General features: G+C 47.0%; 1 long non-coding RNA gene across 1 annotated transcript in view; it reads left to right on the forward strand.

The window, feature by feature from the left end:
* LOC123953824 overlaps positions 1-15,733 on the forward strand; it is a 108,283-nt gene extending 92,550 nt beyond the window's left edge. Inside the window, exons 2-3 of the long non-coding RNA XR_006820984.1 lie at positions 8,234-8,302; positions 14,949-15,733. This is a non-coding gene — a long non-coding RNA (uncharacterized LOC123953824). The remainder of the gene's footprint in view (positions 1-8,233; positions 8,303-14,948) is intronic.
* Positions 15,734-23,169: the final 7,436 nt, after the last annotated feature.

Raw genomic sequence — 23,169 nt, forward strand, 5'->3', positions numbered from 1 at the left:
AATAGAGACTCAAGGAGGTTAAGTGACTTGCCCAAGGTCACCCAACTAGCAAGCCCATATTTCCTAGCTACAAGGCCTGGATACACAGTACTTGATGCACAATGAATCACTGAATATTTTAAAATGTAAAAGCAAAAGAATTGATGTTCCCTAAAAGCAGAGGTAGAGCAAGATGATAGCAGAACTGTTAAATAGTTCAGTGGCTTTGCCTTCCACATCTTTTAGGAGGGTCTGTCCTCAGGACTTTCACAGTCACTCATTCACACATCCATTCAAATCACTATTTGATAAATATTTATCAAATCTTTGTTATGCTTTCAACGATGGTCCAGGCACTAATCCACGTGTCTGGGATACATCAGATATGCAAACAGGCAATGATCCCTGTCTTGGTGACTCTTAAAATTTTAGCTGTTGGGATGGGATCAGGGGGAACATGGGGATGGCAAAACCTCTTGTCAAAAAAATAGTGTATAGCATGGCATTTGGAGAAATGATTAGTTTTATTCAGTTCTGTCGTGTGCATTTCTAGTTAGCTGTCTTGATTCTCTTGATGCTCTCATTGTACCAATTTTTAAGTAACGCTCACGTGCTGGGCCCTGGAGGTGGGGACCAGACTAGCACCAGATGAGGGACCTGGGGCTCGGGAGGTTTCCCGCTGTCCAGCATCCCGCAGGGAGGAGGTAGGTGGTAGAAATGGACGCATGCACTTCTTTACGTGATTCTCAGAGCAAATCAAAAATTGGGTCCTGCAGCACCCACGTAAGCACCCCGCCGAGTGACAGAATCAATCCAGTCCAAGTGTGTCAAGTGAATAAATGATACCATCCACACACTTCCAGGGAGGGGAACCGGGAACATTTCAGAGAAATGCAATCATCAAACGCTTCTCTGCGAAGAGATGAAACTGACCTCATTGCCCACAGGAAGCGGGGACATTTCGCTGGTACCAGGAGACCTTTAAATAATGACGTGCACACTCCAGGCTCTCTAAGATTGAAAGAGACAGGCATCCCAGTGGCTCTGCCTGGGCCTCACCTCCCCCTTTGGTCATCAAGGCAAACTCGGGCTGCAGACGGGACCCGCTGCCTTCAACACGGGCCTTGCATTAGATGCGTGTCAACAGAGATTAGCTCAGCCCCACACGCCGCCATTTACCATTTGTTAGACCACCTTCACCAACCCCGTAATCTAATCTGGGCTGGAGCAGTGCCTCTTCCAGGTTAAATGCATTAAAGGAGCGGGGGTGGGGGTGGGGGGGTGTGGGTTGCTCAAGGCGGCGTGGCCTCTCGCTTTCTGACAAGCCTGACCCCACTCCAAACCCCTCTTCCCCAGAGACGCCAGGGGTCAGAACCTCCCCGGCGTGGAAGGGAGCACACTCCAACGGAGAGACAGAGGATATTGGAAACATATTCCGCAGGCCTCCGCGCCTTGGAAATCCAAGAACAGGAGGTGACAAGTTAAAGCTTTCACTGCTGGAACTATTTTGCCTTTCCTGGTTTCAGCAAGAGCCTGATAAAGATGTCGGTGGGGTGGGAGAGGCGAGGAGGAAGCAGGGAGAGTCCCAGAGCAGATGGTACCTGGAGGGATGCTTTTGACACCTTTGCTGGAAATTTATGGGGGGATGGCTCTCCATGGCCCCGCTCGGTTCCCGTTACACGTGTCTTTGAATCATGTGATATTTCTTAGGCAAATAAATGTTTCATCGGCACATCTTACCTTTCCTTCCGCTTGTAGCTCCTCCGAAGCCCTGATTCGGAACGGGGGCCCATCCGTGGGGCTTGCTGCCATTTCCACTCCACATCTCGTGGGGTGGAGAGGAGAGAGTCTCCGTTTTCCTCTGAGCGTGTCTCCTCATCTCTGTGTTCTTGTGATCTTCCTCCGGCCCCAAATCTCTCCTCCATTCGTCTTTGCAAAGCCAAGTCCTGTAGGGTTTTTCTTTTTTCCCCTTTTATCCAGTGTCTCTTAACCCTACCCATTGTAAGATTGATAACCACCGCCTAGGACCAATCACCACCACCATCTCTAAAATGGTGCCGAAATGGGTGATTTTTATTTTTTTTTTTAAGTGTAAGTGTACAACCAGAAAAGGGCTGGGTTGCAAAAGCTCCTCCTGATGAATTTTCACAAGATGAATATACGCGGCGTAACCAGTGTCCAGCATCATCCGCGGCTTTGTGTATCCCATTCCCTGAGGCAAACAAGATTTGGACTTCTAACCCCAGCACTTTGTTTAGAGTCTTTTCATACTTGACCTAATGGAATTGGAGGGTCCCCAGCCCTTTTTGTTTGCTGCTTCCACACAGTATAATTTTGTGAGTGTCCTCCATGTTATTGTGGCGGAGTTGAAGATCATCCTTTTTTTCCACTCCCTGCTTCTGATTCATTGTGTGACTATGTTCCTATTATTCCTCCATGCTACCAGAAATGGGCATGTGGGAAGTTTTCCACTGGGGGCTTTTATAAGTACTACTGAGTGCTACAAAGTGTCCAGGTCAGACCTTTCAGTGAACGTATGTGTGCACTAGAAAGTGCTTTCAATCACAAAACCCTGATGGTGCCTCTCTTTTTGGCACTTCAACAGATCTCTGTTTCCTTTAAGGTAAAGACTCAATTCCTTACCGTGACCTTCAAAAGTCTAAGGAAACTGACCTCTGCTGATTTCTCCACCCCCACAACAGATGTCAGAAACACAATGTGTGCAGGGACACAGTCGGGATAGAAGTGAGCAGAGTGGGAGACAACAGGGAGGGATGAGGACTGTGGCATACCAGACAGACGGGTAACAGCGGTCGCTGGCCCCAGCTGATGCATGACACATGCAAATGGCGAGCGAGTGTAGCCAGATTTCCCCCGTTTTAAAAAAGTTAATTTGTTTATGTGAACTCTGCCGATTTTGAAATGGTGACCATTTCTGGGGAGGTGAGTGAGGGGATAGTTGAACTAAGTAAAGGGCAATAAGAGTACTGAGCCCTGGGGCGCCTGGGTGGCTCAGTGGGTTAAAGCCTCTGCCTTCGGCTCAGGTCATGATCCCAGGGTCCTGGGATCGAGCCCCACCTCGGGCTCTCTGCTCCACGGGGAGCCTGCTTCCTCCTCTCTCTCTGCCTGCCTAGTTGTGATTTCTCTCTGTCAAATAAAAAAATAAAAAAAGAGTACTGAGCCCTGAGTAACCTATGGAAATGTTGACTCATTCTATTGGACATCCGACACTAATGTAACACTGTGCGCTAACTACACTGGAATTAAAATAATTTCTTAGGGGCGCCTGGGTGGCTCAGTGGGTTAAAGCCTCTGCCTTTCGGCTCAGGTCATGATCTCAGGGCCCTGGGATCCAGCCCCGCACCGGGCTCTCTGCTCAGCAGGAAGCCTGCTTCCCTTCCTCTCTCTCTGCCTGCCTCTCTGCCTACTTGTGATCTCTGCCTGTCAGAAAAATAAATAAAATCTTTTTAAAAAAAATAATTTCTTTCCTTTAAATGTTGGCCATTTCCCAAATGGTCTTTAATGTAATGACATGAGCGAAAAAAATACACGTGTTTAGGTAGCATCTGGCCTCTGGATCAGCAAGTCCCAACCCCTGGCCCTTCCTTAGCTGCCTGGACTCTGAATTCACTCTCCCTAATGCGTTCCGAGCCACACCCCATGCCCAAGTGTTCAGCGGTCCTTAAACACCCCATGTCCTCGGCTCTGGGCTTTGCCCTCCCTATCCTTCTCCCTGGAACATTTTATCCCTTGTACACCCTTTAGCTCCTACTCAGTTGCTACCCAGCGTCTAGAATCCTCAAAGTGAATCAAGGGATGTGCTGGTACATTTCTAGGGTGTTCTGCCTTACCCTCCTCATGGCGCCCACTGCACGGCCTGTGACCTAAACAGGACCAGGCACACAGAAGGCGGTCAACACATGCTTTGTGAATGAAGAAATACCAGTGACCTAGGTCTACGCCGATTATATCTGCATTGTTGTCTCCCCACTAAAGAGCCAAGTGGATCCCATATCCTGCCCTGCCCCCCGCTTAAAACCTGCACCCAACTCTTGAATAGTTTCAACAACAGAGATGAGAACTGCAAGTGTTTAGAGGGGTCAGGGGAGGAAGCCTGGGTGCGGTAAGATAAGGGAACGACAAGGAATGATTGGATTCAGGGATCAGGAGGGAGCCGGAGAGACCCTTGTCGGGGAGGAGAGGGTGTCTCTCCTTATCATTGTCACAGGACCTGGAACATTAAACATAGACGCTACCTTCTTCTTTGCTTTCTTTTATTTTTTTTTTCTTTCTTAAGTCTGACCATTGCTTCCTGCCCACTACTTCCTATTGTTTTATTGCGATAACTGACATACGACATTATATTAGTTTAGGTGTACAACATGGTGATTCTGTATATTCTGTATGTTCTGTCCATATTAGGAAATGACCACCTCCGTGAGTCCAGTTAACACCAGTTGTGACCACGCAGGCCTGCTTCTTTTTATGGCAAGGAGCGAAGTCTCACTTGGTTTCCGGGAGGTCCGTGTAATAGTTTAAGTGTGCAGTATAGTATGTTCCCTGTGTTTGTCCCCTATGTTCAGGAAAAGCAGGGGTGCTTGGTAACTCAGCTAAAGGTGAAGAGAGACAGACATCCTCTTGGTATCATGTGGAAGGGATGGGGTTGAGGACCCGGCCATGTTTGGAGGTGATGTTTCCCACCCCCGTGTCCCATCCAGGGGACAACCCACATCAGGGGATGAGGAGACGGGTGGGCCCTGGCCAGCTGAGAAAGGTGTGGAGAGGACAGAGCCATGGGGAGGGAAGGAAGAGAGAGCCCGAAGGTGCCGGAGACACACCTGGGGATGGGGGCCTGCTGTACCCACGAGGCACCTGGCAGGGCTTCTCAGGGCATATGGCTTTCCAACAAAGTGTTAAATAAGGGGAGGGAGCTCTTTGTCAGATGAAAGCGTCCCAGTGGAAGAAACAGGGAGAGCAATGGCCCTAGGGAGGGATCTGGCCTGGCCAAGTGGGGGACAGAAGAAAGGCCGACAGCTCTAGTGCCTTGAGGCTGGGAAGCTTGCAACAAGGTGAGCTCCAGGCTGGGTCAGAAGGAGTCTTGAGGCCGTGCTGAGGAGTGCGGGCTTTTCTGAGTTAGGCAGGAAGTTGGTAATTCTGTATTCTAGCGCTTGCCTCAGGGGTGACTCAGCAGCCCCTTGTTTTCTCTCTCTGGTGCTTGGCTTTTGTTCCCAGTACCACCTCTCACGGTCTTTCCCTCACACCTGGACTCTACCCAGCCCAACTGAGTCACTGCGTCTGCGTCTGCGAGGGGGAGCCCAGACTTGCATGAGTGAAAGTCCTACAGGAGATTCTGATATACATTTAGTGTAGGGAACCCGTGGGTCAAAAAGATTGGTGTATCTCTTTATCTATTTATCTGTGTGTCTATCTATCTACCTATCCATGCTCCATCTATCTATCCACCGTCTACTTACCTATTTAGTTATATATCCATTTTTAATCAAGCAAAAAAAAATCCCAGAAGAATATTAAAATGACATGTTTGTCTCTCTTCGTATAGCAGCTAAGACTTAACATTTACAAAAAACAATAAAGGAGAAACATAGAGGGAAAAAGGATACGTAAGTCTAACCCAAGGAAATAAAGACCTCATTTTTAAAAAATATTTTATTTATTTATTTGACAGACAGAGATGACAAGTAGGCAGAGAGGCAGGCAGAGAGAGGGGGGATCCAGGTTCCCTACTGAGCAGAGAGTCCAATGCAGGTCTCCATCCCAGGACCCTGGGAACATGATCTGAGCTGAAGGCAGAGGCTTAACCCATTGAGCCACCCAGGTGCCCCCAAAGACCTCATTTTGCAATCACTCACGACACTACAGTGAATAAGCAGATGCCTAAATATCATTCAACATTCACGTGGATTTCCTTGGGAAAAATTCCAGGAAGTGGAATGGCTTAGTCAAGAGTTATAAAGTTTTCAAAGTTTTTAATACTCGTCAAAGTGTTCCCATAAAAGGAACACCATATCAGACCTCCCTCAGTGATGTTTATTTATTTATTTTTCAAAAGACAGCTAAAACGCAAGAGAAATATTGGAGAGAATTTTATCTCCATATGGGTTAAACAAAGGGCTATGTGCTCTTCTATGTAAAGAATAGAATTATGTAATAGAATCGTCAGAGAATAAGCAAAGTTCTAAAACACCAAAAGGAAAAAAAAAATGGAAGAGGTCATGGACTAATACATTGTAGAGAATGAAAAACTTACTAATGAATATTTAAAAAAAAAATTCATGCATATCCGTGGCCAAAGAAACACGAGCTAGAATCACAATAACATATTTCACTCTCGAGTTTACAATCAAAGCCTAGTTGCCATTCTTGTGAGAATCAGCTGTAATGGACATTCATACAATGTTGGTGGGATTCTGATTTGATACAGCTTTATGATAGCATTTGACACTATGCATCAAAACCCTGAAAAGTATTCATATTCTTTGATTTTTTTCCTAAAGAGATAATGTGGAGGGGCACCTGGGTGGCTCAGTGGATTATAGCCTCTGCCTTCGGCTCAAGTCATGGTCCCAGGGTCCTGAGATCCGAGCCCCGTGCATCAGGCTCTCTGCTCAGCAGGGAGCCTTCTCCCTCCTCTCTCTCTGCCTGCCTCTCTGCCTACTTGGGATCTCTGTCTGTCAAATAAATTAATAAAATCTTAAAAAAAAAAAAAAGAAGGAAAGAATGTGGATGGGCTTCAAAATTTGGTTACCAGCTTATTCATTGTACTGCTTACATAATAACAAAAACAAAGAGGTCAGAAACAAAGGAAACATTCAACAATATTGATTTCTTGGATACACTGTGGAATATTGTAGCCTGAGAAAAAGATACAGTGGGTGAAACCTAAGATACAGAGAGCTATTAGCATAAACTAAGAAAAAGCAGTATGCAAAACCACGCACCCAGGATGATCTCTGTTTGTAATGCACTGACGCTCCTGGCTTACTCAATAGTTTTATCCTGGAAAGTCTTGTGCAATTTAAATTTTGCATAACTCAGAAAAGCGTGTTTGTAATCACTGCATATTTTAAGGTTGCAAAACTTTCAATGTGTTTTTTGTGTGTGTGAAGGAGCTGCGGCTCAGATATTTTCCTTGTCATTGTCGGAGTAGCCACGGTCCACGGGAAAGGGAGGGCAACCAGCTTGGAATAGCCCCGTATACCTCATTCAGCTGCTTAGGAAGCACTGGTTAAACACTTGACCGGTGGTTTTGTAGGCAGGTTGTGATAATTTCACTGATGCTCACCAAATATTCCTGGTGCTCTGTCTCTCCCGACTCCTTAGGCTATCCCAGCCCTCCTTGTGATTAGGTGGGATCACGCGACCAGTTCTAGCCAGTGACTTGCAAACGGAAGTGACAGGTATCACTTCCTGCCTGGAGCATTTAACTGCTGGTGTGAGCCCCCCACCCACCCAAGGTCTTTTTGTCCCCTCTTGTGAGCCTCCCTGTCCCAAATGAGAGCTTCCTAACTATCCTTGTTCTTAAAAGGAGCGTGGTACAAACAGGGCCTTTGGCTGCCCTGTGATGAACACGTGGCCTAAATCAGAAATTTACTTGCTACTTTCACCAGCAGAGTTTCGGGGGATGTTTGTTACTGTGGCATAATGCAACCCCTTCGCACTAAAATGGTTACCCGCAGACCAGCTGTATCGTCCCCCTGTTTGGAGCTTGTGAGAAATGGAGAATCTTGGGCCTCCTCAGAGTTCCTGAATCAGAATCTGCATTTTGATCTGCCTGTATATTAACGATCACACAATGCTGCCTAGTGCATCCTGACTGAGGCTCAGGGGAGGGAGGCCACATGGTACAGAGGTCAAGACCATGTGCATGGAGGCCCGGCTTCTGGCAGATAAGCCACCTAGCCTCGGTGAGTGTGGTCACTGGGGACTGATGTGACGATTCCTGAGCTAAGGCACAGCCCATGCCCAGTGCCTGTGGACGCTCATTCACTGAGAGCTGGCATTAGAATTTCAGAAGGGGAATGGATTGCCATGTGCCAGGACTGGAAACTTAGCTTTTTTCCCTTACCTCTGCAACAGGAGTGACATCTTCTAAAGACTCAGGATGGCATCAAATACAAGAATTCTGCAAATATTGATCCATGAAACCACCCTCAACAAGGCTCCTGTCAACCACCTTGTCACCTTCAAATGATGTGTTTATTGACCTAATTCCTTTCCTGCCCTGTCTCTGCAGCAACGGGGACCGATTCCTTGCCCCTCCAACCAGGAGACCTCCCCAGGCCTGACTGAAGTGTTTGCAAAGGTAAGAACAGCAGTTAGCGTGGAATTCTTTGGGGTAGGATTAATGCTCCCGCGCCAGCAGCCCTTCCCATGACTCTGTGGGGCCACCAGCTCTGAGAACTCTGGTGGCGGATCACTCAGCAGAAGGAAGAACACACACATTCACACACCCTTCCCCTTTCTGCCCAAGACGAGCAAAAGTACCTGAGGGCAAGCACGGTCATTGTCAGACTTCACACTTTCTTTCCCTCTCCCCATCCTTCCATGGTATGTTTGTTCATTCCAGCCAAAGTCTTCCTGTGAGGAAGAAAATGGAGGGATTATTCGTCTTTTGTGAAATAGGGAGAGACAGAAGTTGAGTGGCTCCCCTGAGGCCACGGAGGGTAGTGACTCAGAAGGTAGCATTCGTGGCCGGGCAGGATAGAGTACCAGGCCGGAGACCACCAAGGATGAGCCCTGCGACATGCTCAATGTGCTGTTCATCTCTCTAAACCCAGTTTCCACATGCAAACCAGGGCCAGGCAGCAATTCCAGCTGGGAATCCATCCCCCACCCCACAATCCCACACCCCACTCCCTCCCACCCCACCCCCGACCCCAACCATGCCCTCGGGAATGCCGATTTGAGTCTTTTAAAAATCAGAGTGTTGGTTGCAACAATCTTCTGGAACCTTCTAGGAACAATGACACTTAATTTGGTCCATGCAGAAACAGGCATTGCACGTGGCTCATTTAATCCGCCCAGTCAGAGAAGCAGTTACAGAGAGTCAGGGAAGAGAAAAGGTCAAAGCAGGAGATAGAGAGACAGAGACACAGCAACAGAGAGAGAGGTGGGGAGGGAGGGAGGGAGAGGGAGAGAAACACTGCTTCCCAGGAACGGTCAGCATTTCATCCTTTACCAACAACGGAAATTACACCCAGACCCAAGTCACATGTTGGAAACCGAGCCCAAGAGGAGACACAGTGATGGTAGATCTCTGCCATGGGGACAAGCTTTCCCAGTTTCTCAGGGACTAAGAGTGTTTTTTTCCCCTGAAGGTGGGACTTTCAGGGCTAAAACTAGTCAAGTCCTGAGGAATCTGGGACCTGTTGGTTGCCCTGATCTGATTAGGCCACAGCTAGTAACACTGAAAAGGGGGTGCTTCAGGGCCACGGGGACAGGCGACAAAGAAGGATTTGGCTGGGTGTTTCAAGAGAAGAATCAGGAAGCTCCTGGGGGCACTCACAGTCCTCCCTGCTCACACGGAACCACCTGAGCTGAGGTTTCCAAAGTGTGGGTTGCTGAGAAGAGGAGGAGGATGGTGGTCCATTTTCTTTTCTTTTCATTCTTTCTTTCTTTTCTTTTCTTTTTTTTTTTTTTGGAGGAGAGAGTGGTGGGGAGTTAAAGCAGAGAGAGAATCTTCTCTAGAAGATGGGCATCAAATAATAAACCTGGAGCAAATAATGAATCCACTCCCAGATTCTTTTTTAAAAAGAGGGGCATCCCATAATTAGGGAGGAAGAGAAGGCTCACCCTTCGCCGGCATCCCCTCCTGGCAGGGAAAAAACCAAGAGAGCAACTTCATCATGCCGATTGCTTCACGCTCCGGCAGGCAAGTGATAAAATCATCAGATGAGGGTCCCCCATCCCGTCTCCCACAGTCACTTTCACCAAGTGTGCTGTGTCGAAAATAATGAAGGAGGCTTGATTAAATGTTCGCTGGCTGTGGCCGCTGTGCTAATTTGGAGATGGGCTTATTAGTTTAATGACCGCTCCAGATCATCAGAATTCATTAGCATTAGTGCCGCGGCTCTCCTCGACATCAGCCCAAGGCTCCATGCTGCCATGGTCTCCGTTCCTCTGCTCGTATCAGTCCTGTTTTGCAGAGGATGCTGTGTGTGCGTGTGTGTGTGTGTGTGTGCATTCAGACATGCCACACACGTGCACTTGCACGCTAAGTCTCCCTGCTTTATCTGCCTTATGATTTCCACGCCTCTCCCCCAAATGAAAAGCTGCTATAGCGTTTTCTGCTTTCAGCACAGCCATAACGTACAAAAAGCGTCTCTGAGTGTTTCGGTGGTATATTCTTTTTCATTAGGCCAGCGTGTATGCAGACACTGAAGCCCTTACTAGGATCCAAAGGCTCTATGTCATCATTCCCCTTACATCTGCTACTCTCCCCATAATTCCGTCTCTGATGTGTCCCCTTCCCCCACTGCCCTCCAGACACATGAGCCTCTTTGCTGATCCTCAAACATACCAGCCATCATGGTTCCTACCCGGGAGCTTTTGCTTTGGCTGTTCTTCTGCCCAGGACACTCTTCCCCAGGATAACAGTATGGGAGGCTCCCTCACTCCTAACTCTGCTCAGATGGCCCCTCACGGAAGCCTATTCTGATCACCCCATGGAAAATGGCCGCCTCCCCAACTGTCCCACGGTACTACCCCTACTTGGTTCAATCCTATCGGACATGCTACATAATTTATTTATATATTTTATTTAGACTCACTGTCATGTCCTTGCTGGCTGTTTTGTCTACTGCTATGTGCCCAGTGGTGAGAACTCTCAGAGAACTGATGAGAACTCCTTCCATTGTTGAATGAATGAATGAATGAATGAATGAATGAATGAATTAGGGAAGAAATAAATGAATGGAGTCAATATGCAAGGAAATAGGATGAGTATGGATGCAGGGTGAGATGGGGCTGGGAAGATCCGGAGTGTTCAAGGTCTGTCGGTCCTGGTGGCAGCCACCGTGCGGGCTGGGAAGTGAGGAAGATGGTCGAAAATGGGAAGCAAGTGGGGCTGAGTGATGTTAAGAGAGGAAAGACCCCAAGCCGCTGGCCATGGTGTTCCTTCGAGTTACCTTGCATTTAGCATCTCCTTCCAAGAGGGTTTGTCCTACCCCCTTCCTGTTTGGGGATTTCTTCGAGCTTCTCTCTTGTGTGTATCTCTGTCTCTCCATCTATTGCCCCTTTGGGATCAGGAAGTGGTTGTTTGGCAACAAAAGACCCTTGCTAAAATGAAGGGTTTGGGAACTCTAAACTGGATTTGACTCAATTCCTCTTTTTCTCATCTGTAAAATGGGTCATCTGCAGGTAACATGGTAATGTCTCCCCACGAGGCAGGGGGTTCTCCAGCTCTCCAGCCGTGTGAGTTCATGCAGGGTCCAAGGAAAGAAAGGGTATAATGCAAAAAAGATGTTTTCAAGGGCAACCACTTTCTTTTTAAAGATGGATTAATTTTCTTTTTAATTATTACCAAGGACTAAGTACACAGTGTAGCAAACATAGGGAATGCAGAGGAAAAGAGGAATATTTCGCTCCTTGCTTTTGCAAAGATCCCCTGTCGTAATATTTCCTGGATTGCAAGGTGCACACACACTCTCCTGATTCCTGAAATCAGGGTGCACGTTAAAATAAACAATAAAACATAGATGCAATATTTCACAGTATCTATCCCATACCTGCTGAGAGTGGACAGCAAATTAATATTGAATCTTATAAGGAAAATCATCTTAAATTTTTTAAAGTATAACAGAGTTACACACATGAACACATACACTTGCAAAAGTAACTTCATGCACTTGGGTGTGGGTCTGATTATTTATTTATTTACTTATTTATTTATTTTGCTTACTGTCAACCACACCAATATCTGGCCACTTTGGCTAAGGAACTTGGCTTCCAGGAGATGCAGTAGGTAGTTCCCCAATTCTTGGGAGTTTTACCCATCCCTTTAATCCTACAATGGGCATTAATTCCCTAGTCCTCTTTTTGGACAATTTAAAAAATATATTTACATGCAAATCCTGATTAAATCTTGAAATCACAACTTACTGGTATGTGAATTAAGGTAAGAACTAAGGCAAACATTCTGGACCTCAGTGTCTTGATCTGTGTAATGGGAATAGTAGCAGCACCTTCTCTGGGAAGTAACTGAAAAGGTTATGGGAAGAAAATTATGATTATGAAAGGGGAGATAAAGAGCCCTAATGAGAAACCCTGGCACATAGAAAACATTCCATAAACGGTAGCAAAAAATAAATGGTTCAAAATTGGGAAAAAGTCTCCAAACAGTGCCTGGCAGACTCCATAAACAGTAGCCACATTATTATATATTGATGGAAATCTTGAGTTTCGCTGACTATTAGGATAGTAAAGGCTCTGATAAATCCTGTAAGAAAAATAATTTATTTAAATCCCTTTAATCCAGTATTCCTTTCCCTGCCCCATCATGGGACATTTGGATTATTTGGGGGTAGGGAGAAAGAAGGAAACAAATTTGAAGAAAAATACATATGAACACAATGAAGAAAGTAAAAATGACCTGTAATTTGTAACTTAGATTTAAAATGTTTAGCTTCTTCTATCCTTTCCATTTTTTTCTAAACATATATGTGTATATATGCATAAAAATATGTGTGCATGTGTGTGTGTGTGAAAGAGAGGGTGGGGGGAGAGAGATGAAACTATATATACCTTTTGGTAGCTAACAGCAAATGTTTCCACTCAATAATGAAGTGCAAACATCTTTCCAGGTCAACGCCTTTAGATCTTTCAAAGACAAGAAAAAAATACAGCAGAGTCTCCCACCACCCCCCAAAACAAACAACCACAATCCAAGAGTCTTTCTACCTCTGTGCTCATGTGTGTGTGTGTGTGTGTGTGAGATAACTGTGCTACAGGCGTGTGGGACCAGCAGGGGCGAACTTCATTTGTCTCTCTTGGACTTGACCTGAGAGCCGGTGATCGGACTAATGGTCCAGGTACTGTGGCAACTTTAGAAGCTGCTCTCAAGCAAGGATCCTTCAGTGTGGGCAAGTGAGAGGATCTTTCTTCTCCTTTCATTAAAGAATATATTTTTTTCCCTTTAGCTTGGAGGTATAGTTTAATTAGAAGGCAATTCTCCAGGCTTTTTCCTTCATCATTCCCCCTTCCTCCTCCAAAGAGCCTGCCTCTCAAATGTGAGCAAAGAGATTTATCCTGATCGATGAATCTGCTCTCTGTGGATCACAGCGTGACCCTCTCTGGGCTGTTTTTGCTATTGTCTGCTGGTTTTCCTTCAGTTGTGAGCTTCTTGAGGGAAGCAACCCTGTCTGATTTATTTCTGCACCCTCGGAACCTTCCATGACACAAGGCAAGGCTTTCAGAATGAATTCATGAGTAGATGGTTTGCAAAATCATTTCCAGCTTTGCTGTCTTTCTTCTCTTTCACATACACGTAATAACAGGGGGCCATTGCAATTCGGCATTGGAGGGAAGGAACTTCTAAAATCTAGATTGACTCTTCTATCTTTCCCCAGGGAAACCCCCCCCAAAAAACCAACAAAAGTCCTTATGAAAAAAAATGCAATAAAATGGAGATCATACACAGCATTATATAACCCAAGTGGTAAACTGTGATTGATTTGGTAGGGTATTTTGATGAAAGACTTTCTCAAGTTCCCCAAATCTCCGTATCCCAGGTGACCATCCCCTGGGATTCCTCTGAGAGCCTACAGTCATGCATTCCACGTTAAAAATGTATAAAACTCTTGATGATTCAAATGGGCTTCAGCGCTGTGATGTCGTAGTCACGGCCATATAAATCCAAAATACTCATCTTCCTTAATGTGTCTCACAGGATTGCTGAAATCCTGTGTTGACTTAAATGGCTCCTCTTCCCTTCTCTACATTTACACACGCCCACAGAATTGTCTTGAAGTGTGAAGAAATCAAGGCATGCAAGTCAGAGACCATTTCATTCTCTCTGGAGCCTGTATCCCAGAAGGAAAAATTCCACTCCAATGGTTCAAGTCAGAGATGTTTTCTAGAAGAGTTATTTAGAGAACTGTGAGCCAGGCTAACAGAACCAGAAAGGGATGCTAAAGCATGCAGAAACTCCCAAGGGCAGGAAGTTGTGTCTAACCCTGGAACAGAGGGGTGGTGAGAGGTAGTGGAGTTCACAGGACCCACGGTGGGTAGGGCCACCCAGAAGAGGCAAGGACCATGACCTCTCTCAGCATCATGATGCCCAAGCAAAGAAGACACAGAGCGCTAATGCTCTGATCGCCCCCGACCCCAACATCCTCCAGTCTCCTGCTGGTCCTTCCCACAGGCCAAACTCAAAGGAAAGCTCAGGACAAGGGAACATAGGTCATAGGGCCTGCACATTCCTGGGACACAAAGAGGTCAAGCAAGGTGGAGAGCTGATTCTGAAGTAGGGGCAAAGTTGGAAGGAGCAGCATCCTGCATTCAAGAAGATAAGGGACAGGATAGGGCCACCTGCTCATTTGTCCAACAGACAGCTGACAGGAGCCAAGTTTGCTGGGTCACCAGCCTGTGTGGAATTGAGATAGAATTTCCCTGCACTTTGGTGAGAAGTGTTCCTTTCTGTGTCACCCTTCTGAGTGTCGTCTGAGGGGTAGACGGAGAGCAAAAATAAACAAAGAATGCTGGCCCTTTAGTGTGTTGTATTACACGAGTTGCTTAAAGATTCTCTAGCCAAGAGATGCACTGTTCTGCAGCAGCCAGCCTCCAGGATGTCCAACAGTGACCGTCCCCTCCTAGAGTCCCCTCCTCCACTGGACCAGGATCGCTCCGTGCAACCAATGGCATATAGTAGTAGTGATGGTCTCTAACTCCAGACTAGATAATAAAGAAGGTTGCAACTGCTCTCGCTCACTCACTAAACCTCTTGCCAACAGGCACACGAGTGGGCTCGGCAATGGATGTCCCTGTTGGGTCATCAGATGACATTTCAGCCTCACGGGCAACGATGGCAACTTCACGAGAGACCTCCCGAGGCCATACCATCCTGCTGAACTGCTCCCAGATTGCTGACTTTCAGAAACTGCGAGATAAGAGATGTTTATAGTTCGTTTTTTTTGTTGTTGTTGTTTTTTGTTTTTTTTTTTTTTTTGAGATGTTTATAGTATTAGCCACTCATTTGGGGGGTCCTCCGCAACACAGCAGCAATCAATGAATATACACTTTGCTGCTTTTACAATAGTGATTTTTAATGTGCATTGAGACCTTTTATTCTGTTCTAATCACGATCACTCAGCAGGTCTGGGGTGCAGACTCTCTTAACTCGGCAGCAAAGTACCTGTTTAGGGTCTCTGTTTCTTCGGTTTACAATACAGATCGTAATCCTGCCCATCAAAAGGGCTGTCTTGAGGATTAGAGGGAATAAGATATTCTGAGTGCCTAGCACAGCGCCCCCAACGGAATGGCTTTTTAACAACAACAAATGAAGTTATTATAATTAACTAGGGAGAAAACGGGTTTTAAATACTATTTATAATTAAGGGGATAACCCCAATGAGACTTGAGATAATAGTTCATCCCCGTGGTGTGGCTTATTTCAGCCGTTGTTCCTCTTGCTTTAAAGCAATTCACAATTGCTTCAATGCCCATTTCTCCAAAACAACAGGCATCTCTGCCAAGCACAGTGGCTTGGAGCTTTGAACCATCTCCCTCCTGACCGTGGAGAATCAGCTGTCTCCACTCACGCTTCTTTGGCAGAGTAGGGAATCCCTGATTTTCTGGACATGCTCTGTCCCTCCCTGGGTGCAAGCCAGGCTGTGCTCATGATTTCCATTCCCTTATGACTCGGGATGAGTATGGGATTGAGTCATAGAGAGCTGGGGAGGTGGGGGGAGGGGGAGGTGGCCGTGTGGTGCTTCTACTAAAATCACCCAGGGTTGAGAGACCTCAGCAAATCGTCCCCAGCCATTGTGAGTCAGAACACAGCTAACCCGAGCTCAGTCATGATTCACGTTCAACCTGGGAAAGGTCACGGACTCCTTCCGTCCCTCTAGGAATGGCGCGGAAAGTATCCTCCCATTGTTTCCATCTTAAAGCTCAAATTGGCATTCAGGAGAATCTTCCCACCTTGGGAAATAAAGAAAGAAGGAAAGAAAGAAAAACTGTTTTCTTTCTTTTGTCAATTACCGCCCCCCCCCCCCGCAAAAATCTGGTAAAAACCCAAACCAGCAACAGTAGCAAGTAGCTGCCATTCTGTGCCAGTCCCCCACCCCCACCCCCAAGGCATAGAAAAGTCTGGAATGGGATAGACTAGTATAGTAGAAAGGACCAAGGACCGAAGGCAAGAATCCCAGTATTTTCTATTCAAGATGGTCAACGTTTCAGACAGACACGAGTTCCAAAAAGGGTACCTATAAGGATTTTATTACTGTTTGTAGTAGTTAAAAATAAGAGGCTACAAAAATCTCTATCTATTGGCGATTAATTGAGTCAAGATACTTTCGGAGGCAGAATACTCTATTATAACCGTTACAAGAATGAGCTCTATTTCTATGTCCTGAAAAACACACCACACACGGAGATGTATACTAGAGCCCGTTAAGGGGGTCGTGCCACAGTTTAATAATAATAGAGTCCCATTTCTGGTTTGAATTATCATCTGAGTATATGTGCGCATATACAGATTTAAAAAAGAATTCTAAATGTGTGCAAAGTTACACACAAAGTTAACGCTAATTGGGGGTGGTCCGGATTTTGGGGGGGGGTCAGAAGAAAAACAGCTTTCACTTTAAAAAAAAATCTATAAAGTTGGGCAGTATTTGAAGTCTTACAGTAAACATATTTGTGGTTGACTTGTGATTTTTAAAAAGTTAAACAGCTTGACAACTGAGAGGTATAAGTCAGGGCACCAGGGTTTTTTCTGGTATCTTGGCAACTAACTAAGCCTCTCTCCACCAGGAGTTAGTAATTCCAGACCAGAAGAACTTAGGTACCCTGGCTAGGGGCGTGGGGAGAGACGAGAGCTATCTGACTCTCTGGGGTAGCTCTCAAACTCTAGAGTCCCCTGGGAATTTGTTAAAATGCAGATCTGGGGCCTCCAACCCCAGAGATAGATAGGCTCAGCCCTCCAACCACTTTCTGTGCACGCTTGGACAAGCTGCCGAACCTCTCTCTTCCTTTACTCCCTCATCCATAATCAGAGAAGAAGATTCCTCATGCGCTAGTTCTGAAACTGGAGTGGCCGTTGAAATTGCCTGGAAAGCTTGCTAAGACATAGGTCTTCCTCCTCCCAGGGTTCTGGGTCATCAGATTTGGGGAGAGCCTAAGAACTTGCATTTCTAACAAGTTCAGGGTGCCGAAGCTGCTGGGCTCTGAGCCACACTTTTTAATTTAATTTATTTATTTACTTACTTATCTATCTATTTATTTTAATTTGCAGCATTTTGAGAGCCACCATTTTTACCAAAACAAACCACAGCTTGCCTGTGAGGAGCAAAGGAAACCCTACCTAAGAGAGCGTTTTGAAGCTAGAGAGGGTCGTGGCATGGTGGTTAAACATCAAATCCTACCTCTTCTATTTACAAACTCTACAATTTTGGGGGAAAAGAATCATCCCCCCTTCTTGAGTCTCTGTTTCCGCATCTCTAAAATGGGTATCGCATTGTACAGATGTGGAGCGTCTGTGAAATACACATGCGTTATTCCGTGGGCACCACAGGCATGCCGTGAAGATTATTTTCAGCACAGAAGGTGTTCACACGTGTAGACCTATTGTAGATCAGCTGGTCCTCGAACAACATGGGTTTGACCTGTGCATGTCCACTTTTACACAGATTTCTTTTCGATAAATACAGGACCAGACTCTGCATGCGTTCTCTTCCTTATGATTTTCTTAATAACATTTTTTCTTTAGCTTTGATTGTAAGAATACAACATATAATACATGTAACGTACAAAAGACGTGTTCATCGACTGTGTATGTTATCAGTAAGGCTTCTGATCAAAGGCAGGCTGCCAGGAATTAAGTTTTGGAGGAGTCAAAATTTACACGATGTGTCAGTGCCCCTGACCCCCCGTGTTGTTCAAGGGTCAAGTGTATTTGCCTTTATGACTATCGGTGCTAAAATACTGTAAGAGAGAGAAAGGGAAATGATTTAGGCACCAAGAGAACACAGGGAACCTTTACTGAGGGCCGCCTATGTACCGAAGGGTAGCCACTCCCTGGGATGGGTGGTAGCCAGGTTCTTTTTGTCCAACTGCAGCGGGAAAGCCAGTTGTCAGGAACCTGAATCTTGGTGCTGGTGCGTTGTGGGTAGAGTGTACCATGTGACCTTGATTCTGAGAACCATTACTCCCTTGCCCAGAACTGGAAATCCTGGGACCTGCCCTAGAGGCTTTTGGAAAAGCAGCCAGTCCCCAGAATCAAGAGCTCTTCAGGCAGCCCTGCATTTCCCCTCTCCACCCTCAGATCTATCTGAGCTATGAAGCGCCCTCCCCGCCAACCCCCACCGCCCTGCTGCGGGGATACCCTCCTCCACCTCAAGCCTGCTTCCTCCTCCATGTCCTGGCTTTCCAGTCTCTCAAACCCCAAGTCTCTGTCCAGGTTCTGCAATTGTATGGCGTCCTAACCGCTCAAAACTCCGAAGCCCTGCTTCTTGTCACCACGTGGTGGGGTTTTCCTTCTCTCCGCTCTGCTTGCCCACTTCTTCTTAGCATTTTGCAAAATTTTACAAAACATGACACACACGTTTGTGGGACTTGACCCTGTAAAAGGAAGGGCGCTTGTTGATTGCCTCCTTGTTTTCAGATGCAACCTGCCACATGTGGGAACGTCCCTTGGCCACTGTGTGTCGTTCACAGGATCTCATAGTTGCCAGTCGCCTCCTGAAATTGCCAGTTGCCACTCGAAGTTGAAATTACATTTGCCTATGCACTCCGTTAATAGCTGATCCCTATATGCCTTTGTACAAGCTCCTTCTCTTCATGGGCCCCAGTTTCTCTGCCTGTAAGAAGGAGGCAGCAATGGGGAAGGCTCTCTGAGCTCCTTTCCAACTCAGACACTGGTCCGCGCTGGGACCGCAGGGCCGCTCTAAGGTCTCCCCGCTGGGCTCCTGGGAGAGGGAAGCCTGGGAAACAGCTTTCCTCTTTCTGAACTGCTGGGCGTGGCGGCCTTTTCAGCAACCCTGGGATCCGGATTAGGGGTTTGAGCAATGCCCCTAAGCCCTGCACTCTATTTAATTTCCTTGATTTATAGCGAGGATTTCTCGCACCTCCAGGGGAGAGAGGCACTGCCATGCCTGCCGACTGAGCCCGCGATCCCTGAGCCTGTTTACGCCACCGTCGCTACAACACGGTCCATCTCCAGGGGCCCTTGCGTGCCTTTTTTGAACAAGGGGACAGAGCCAAGCCCCGGCACCTCTCCACCCACTTGGATTTCCTCACGTGGAGGGGGCCCCAGGTTCTAGTGCTGCACCTTTCCATGCTGGGATGGCGGCCGGGGGACCACATGTGAATTTCACCGCCAGCCCCTGGTGGGTCCTCCTCTGACCTCCAGGTCCCACGTGTTTGCCTGATCAGGGGAACGGGGACCAGCAGGGCCTCAATGTGGAGCCCTGAGAAGTCTTGGGCCGAGGACAGCTGGAGGACGTGTCCAGGCCAGCAGCAGGGAGCGTGGAGCTCGAGAGTCGGTTCCAGCTTGAGTTGGCAGTGCTTCTGGGTCAGAGGGAGAATTGGGGAGGAGATCCAGGATCCAACAAGAACTCGGGAGGGGGAGAGGAGGCCCCTGGAGAACTCTGACCTCCTTTCTCATGGCTTTCCCCTGTAGCTGGAGCCAGGTTTGCTTCGAGAGGAGCTGGGGTCACCAAGCTGAGACTGAGAAGTGGGTAACCCCGGCTTATCCATGAGGGTACAGATGGCCGCGTCTAGCTGTGCATACAGCAGGTAGTCCCGCAAACACCCGAGGCTCAGCTGCCATGGGTCCTTTGCCCAGATTCCAGCTCTGACACCTTGGCAAGCGTTATGCATTTGTTCAAACAGCCCCATGTCTTGTCTCCCTCTGTTTTTCGCTCGTCTCCCTTCTTGCCGACCTCCCTTTTCCTAGCTCTGCGCCCAGTCTCTTTCCCCCTCTCCCTCGCTCACCTCTCCTTCTCCCCCTCCTCCCTCCCTCTCTTCTCATTTACATCCTCTCCCTTCTTTCTCTTCTGCTCCCTGTTCCTCCCACAGTCCCCAACCTCTTCCTCTCTTCTGGTGTCCTTCTCCACCTTCGAGAACAGTGTTTCTCAGTGTGTGGTCCCCAGACCAGCAACAGCAGCACCTGGGAACTCATTGGAAATGCTGGATCTCTGATCACACCCCAGACCCGCTGCATCAGACACTTGGGGACGGATGGAGCAGCAACTTGGATTGTCAGAAACGCTCCAGGGGATTTCATACCCCCTGAAGTTTGAGAATCACAATCTTAGAGGAAAAATGGTAAGTTAGAAAGAACAAACAAAAAAACAAAACCCAAGTATCTTTGAGTGCTGATCCAATAAGCCTCCTTTCTAAGTAAAACCCTCCTGTACCCATTAGCTAATTAGGATGTTGGACCACCAGCCTGGCTGGGATGCAATCACGTTCAAGTTCTCTGATTACTATCATACTTCTAAATCCCTTCGGCCAGCCCCCAAGTCTTTCCTGTCCCTGCACTCAGCCTTGACTCCTCTCCTTCTCTGGATGCTTTAAGGAGTACAGAGAGCAGGGGACATTAGACTCTATGTCCAGCAGGTCACAGTGTAAATCAGCATTTGCCACATTCCTCTGATGTTGCGATGGTTGTTGATAGGAAAAGCGTTGCAGGGTGGAATATGGGAGAAGCGGAGAATGTGGAGGGAATGGATTTCTTCATTGCAGGACTTTTCAGACTCTGAGTGCATGCTGGTAACCTGTCCCGAACTCCACCACAGAAATGCATTTCCTAGTGGGCATTGCAAAGGATGACCACGCCTGGGAATACTGTCCAGGAGCTAGTGGGGAGGTCCTCCCCCTTCGTGCATAGGTCCCTTCAGGTCAGTGTTGTCTCAGGAGCATCTCTTGGCTTCTTCACTTCATGTCATATACCACTTCGGATGAGGGGCCCCCCATCATACCTCCTTGTTGGTGTCTCAGTGGGTGGTGAGCAGCCTTTAGTTCTCAGACCCCGGGCACCCCCCCCCCCACATTCCGTGATATTGACAGAGGTCCGATTTCAGGATAAAGGGCGAGAAAGCTGTTTCATGCTGCTGTTTCTGAAATAGGCTCAGAACTCACCCCAGGTCTGGCCTCAGTATGGGAATCTAGGTTTTTTTGTTTTGTTTTGTTTTTTTAGAAGCTCCTGGGAGCTTTGGATATACAGTGAGGCTTGAAAGACACTGATTTACCTGAATTCATTCACAGTGTTTATGTCACGGTATACTCAGGGAAGTACAGAAACCAGGGCTTTGTCTATCAGCTTTGAAACAGACATCAGAGAAGAGAGCCGGCCAGCTCCTTCCTATAGTATCATCCCTGGGGTCCCCAGCAGGGGATTTGACAGGGGTGCAGACACAGAGGTGGGGCTGGTGAGAGAAATTCTTATTTTCCTATAAACCCCGAAGATACAAAAACATGGTGTAGTGCATGACAGCGATCTTTTTTTTTTCCTTTTGACTTTACAAGGGATAATTCAGGAAAAATAAAAATGTTTATGGCCTTTTTCATTAAAATTGAAAATAGTTTTATTGAGTCCCCCAAGGAGAAATGACTGTTTTTACAACTGAAATGACCTCTGTCAGTAGTCTTCAATCTGTTTTTAGCAGTAGAACTCTTTTCTCAAGGGAAGTCTTATATCCAGACTCCAGTGTATAACGTAGTAAAGAAAGGTCACTCTGGCGAAAGACCATGGAAAATCTAACGCTTCCCATTGATATTTGAAAGCAGTAAAAGCATTCCTTGGGAACAGAGATGGAGACTACAAACCGACTTTCTGGACCTCTCAGGAAAGTCAGTGAGACAACTGGCACTACCTACCCCCCCCTTCCCGAATGTTATTATTCGAGAAGATTTGATTAGCCACAACATGGCGGCAGCGTTTACATTTTTCAACATGATAGTGAACCTCAGACTACATTTGTTTTAATGAATTGAAATTATAAGTTGCATTTAAAAATTCTTCCCCTCCACCCCCCCCACCTTTTTTTTGAGCTCCTTTTAACTGGCACCTTTCACGCTGCTACGGAGACTTGTTAATTCTTTTATTCTGGAATTTGGTAGACTTCATGCCTCCCTGTCCCACTCTAGAAAGACGACAGCAACCGAAAGAAAAAGTCTTAGGGTAGATCTTGCAGAAATAAATGACCAGGGTAGGATAATCTGACAAAAATCAGCTGACAGAAACAGGAAGCATGTACGTCCTGGCTTTGTTATGAGTAGTCTTTTCAGCAGTAATAACAGTCAGAACCATAAGGATTGAGACTTGGGTGGTGTTTTTCTTGCTGCCCTGGTCCTTTGAGCTTTATGGATGCAGAATTGGGGAGGGAAATAGGAAGGCAGCAGCGTGCGTGCCTCCCCAGGGGCTGAAGAGAGAGCTTTGGGGGAGGGTCTGGAGGACAGAGAGGTCCCTGTAGGGTGAAGTGGGGACAGCCAGAAGGAGGGGACAGGGTCTATGGGAACGTCAGGTGAGCGATGAGTTGGGACATCAGTGAGGTCCTTTGAAAGACTCCGAGAAATAATAAAATTCCTTTTCATTTCATCCATCAGCCCTTGAAGGACCCTTTTTGAATGCCGAGTCACTCGGCGGTGGAAATCAGAGGGCGGTAGGGTTGTATCTGCAAGCAAGTGTTTTTAATGACACTTCATTAAAAGGGCTCTGGAATTCGAAGTTTTGTTAAATCAGAAACAGGAGGGTCTGCATTATTTAGGTGCTGCTTGGTTTCTGGCGTGTGCCTTGTCTTCACTCCCCAAGGGCCTCGTGGCTCCAGGTGGAGTCCTGGGGTCGTCAACATTGCTGGGAGCTCTTTAGAAATGCAGGTGCTCAGGTCCTACCTTGGACTCCGTGAGTCAGAAGGTCTGGGGCAGAGAGCAGCCATCCGCTTCCAACAACGTCCTGAGCATCTGGTCTTTCCTAAGGTTTCGGTGACTGACTCTTTGCCACAAAGGCACCCC

Source organism: Meles meles, chromosome 12, assembly GCF_922984935.1.
Source record: "Meles meles chromosome 12, mMelMel3.1 paternal haplotype, whole genome shotgun sequence".
Lineage (NCBI taxonomy): Eukaryota > Metazoa > Chordata > Mammalia > Carnivora > Mustelidae > Meles > Meles meles.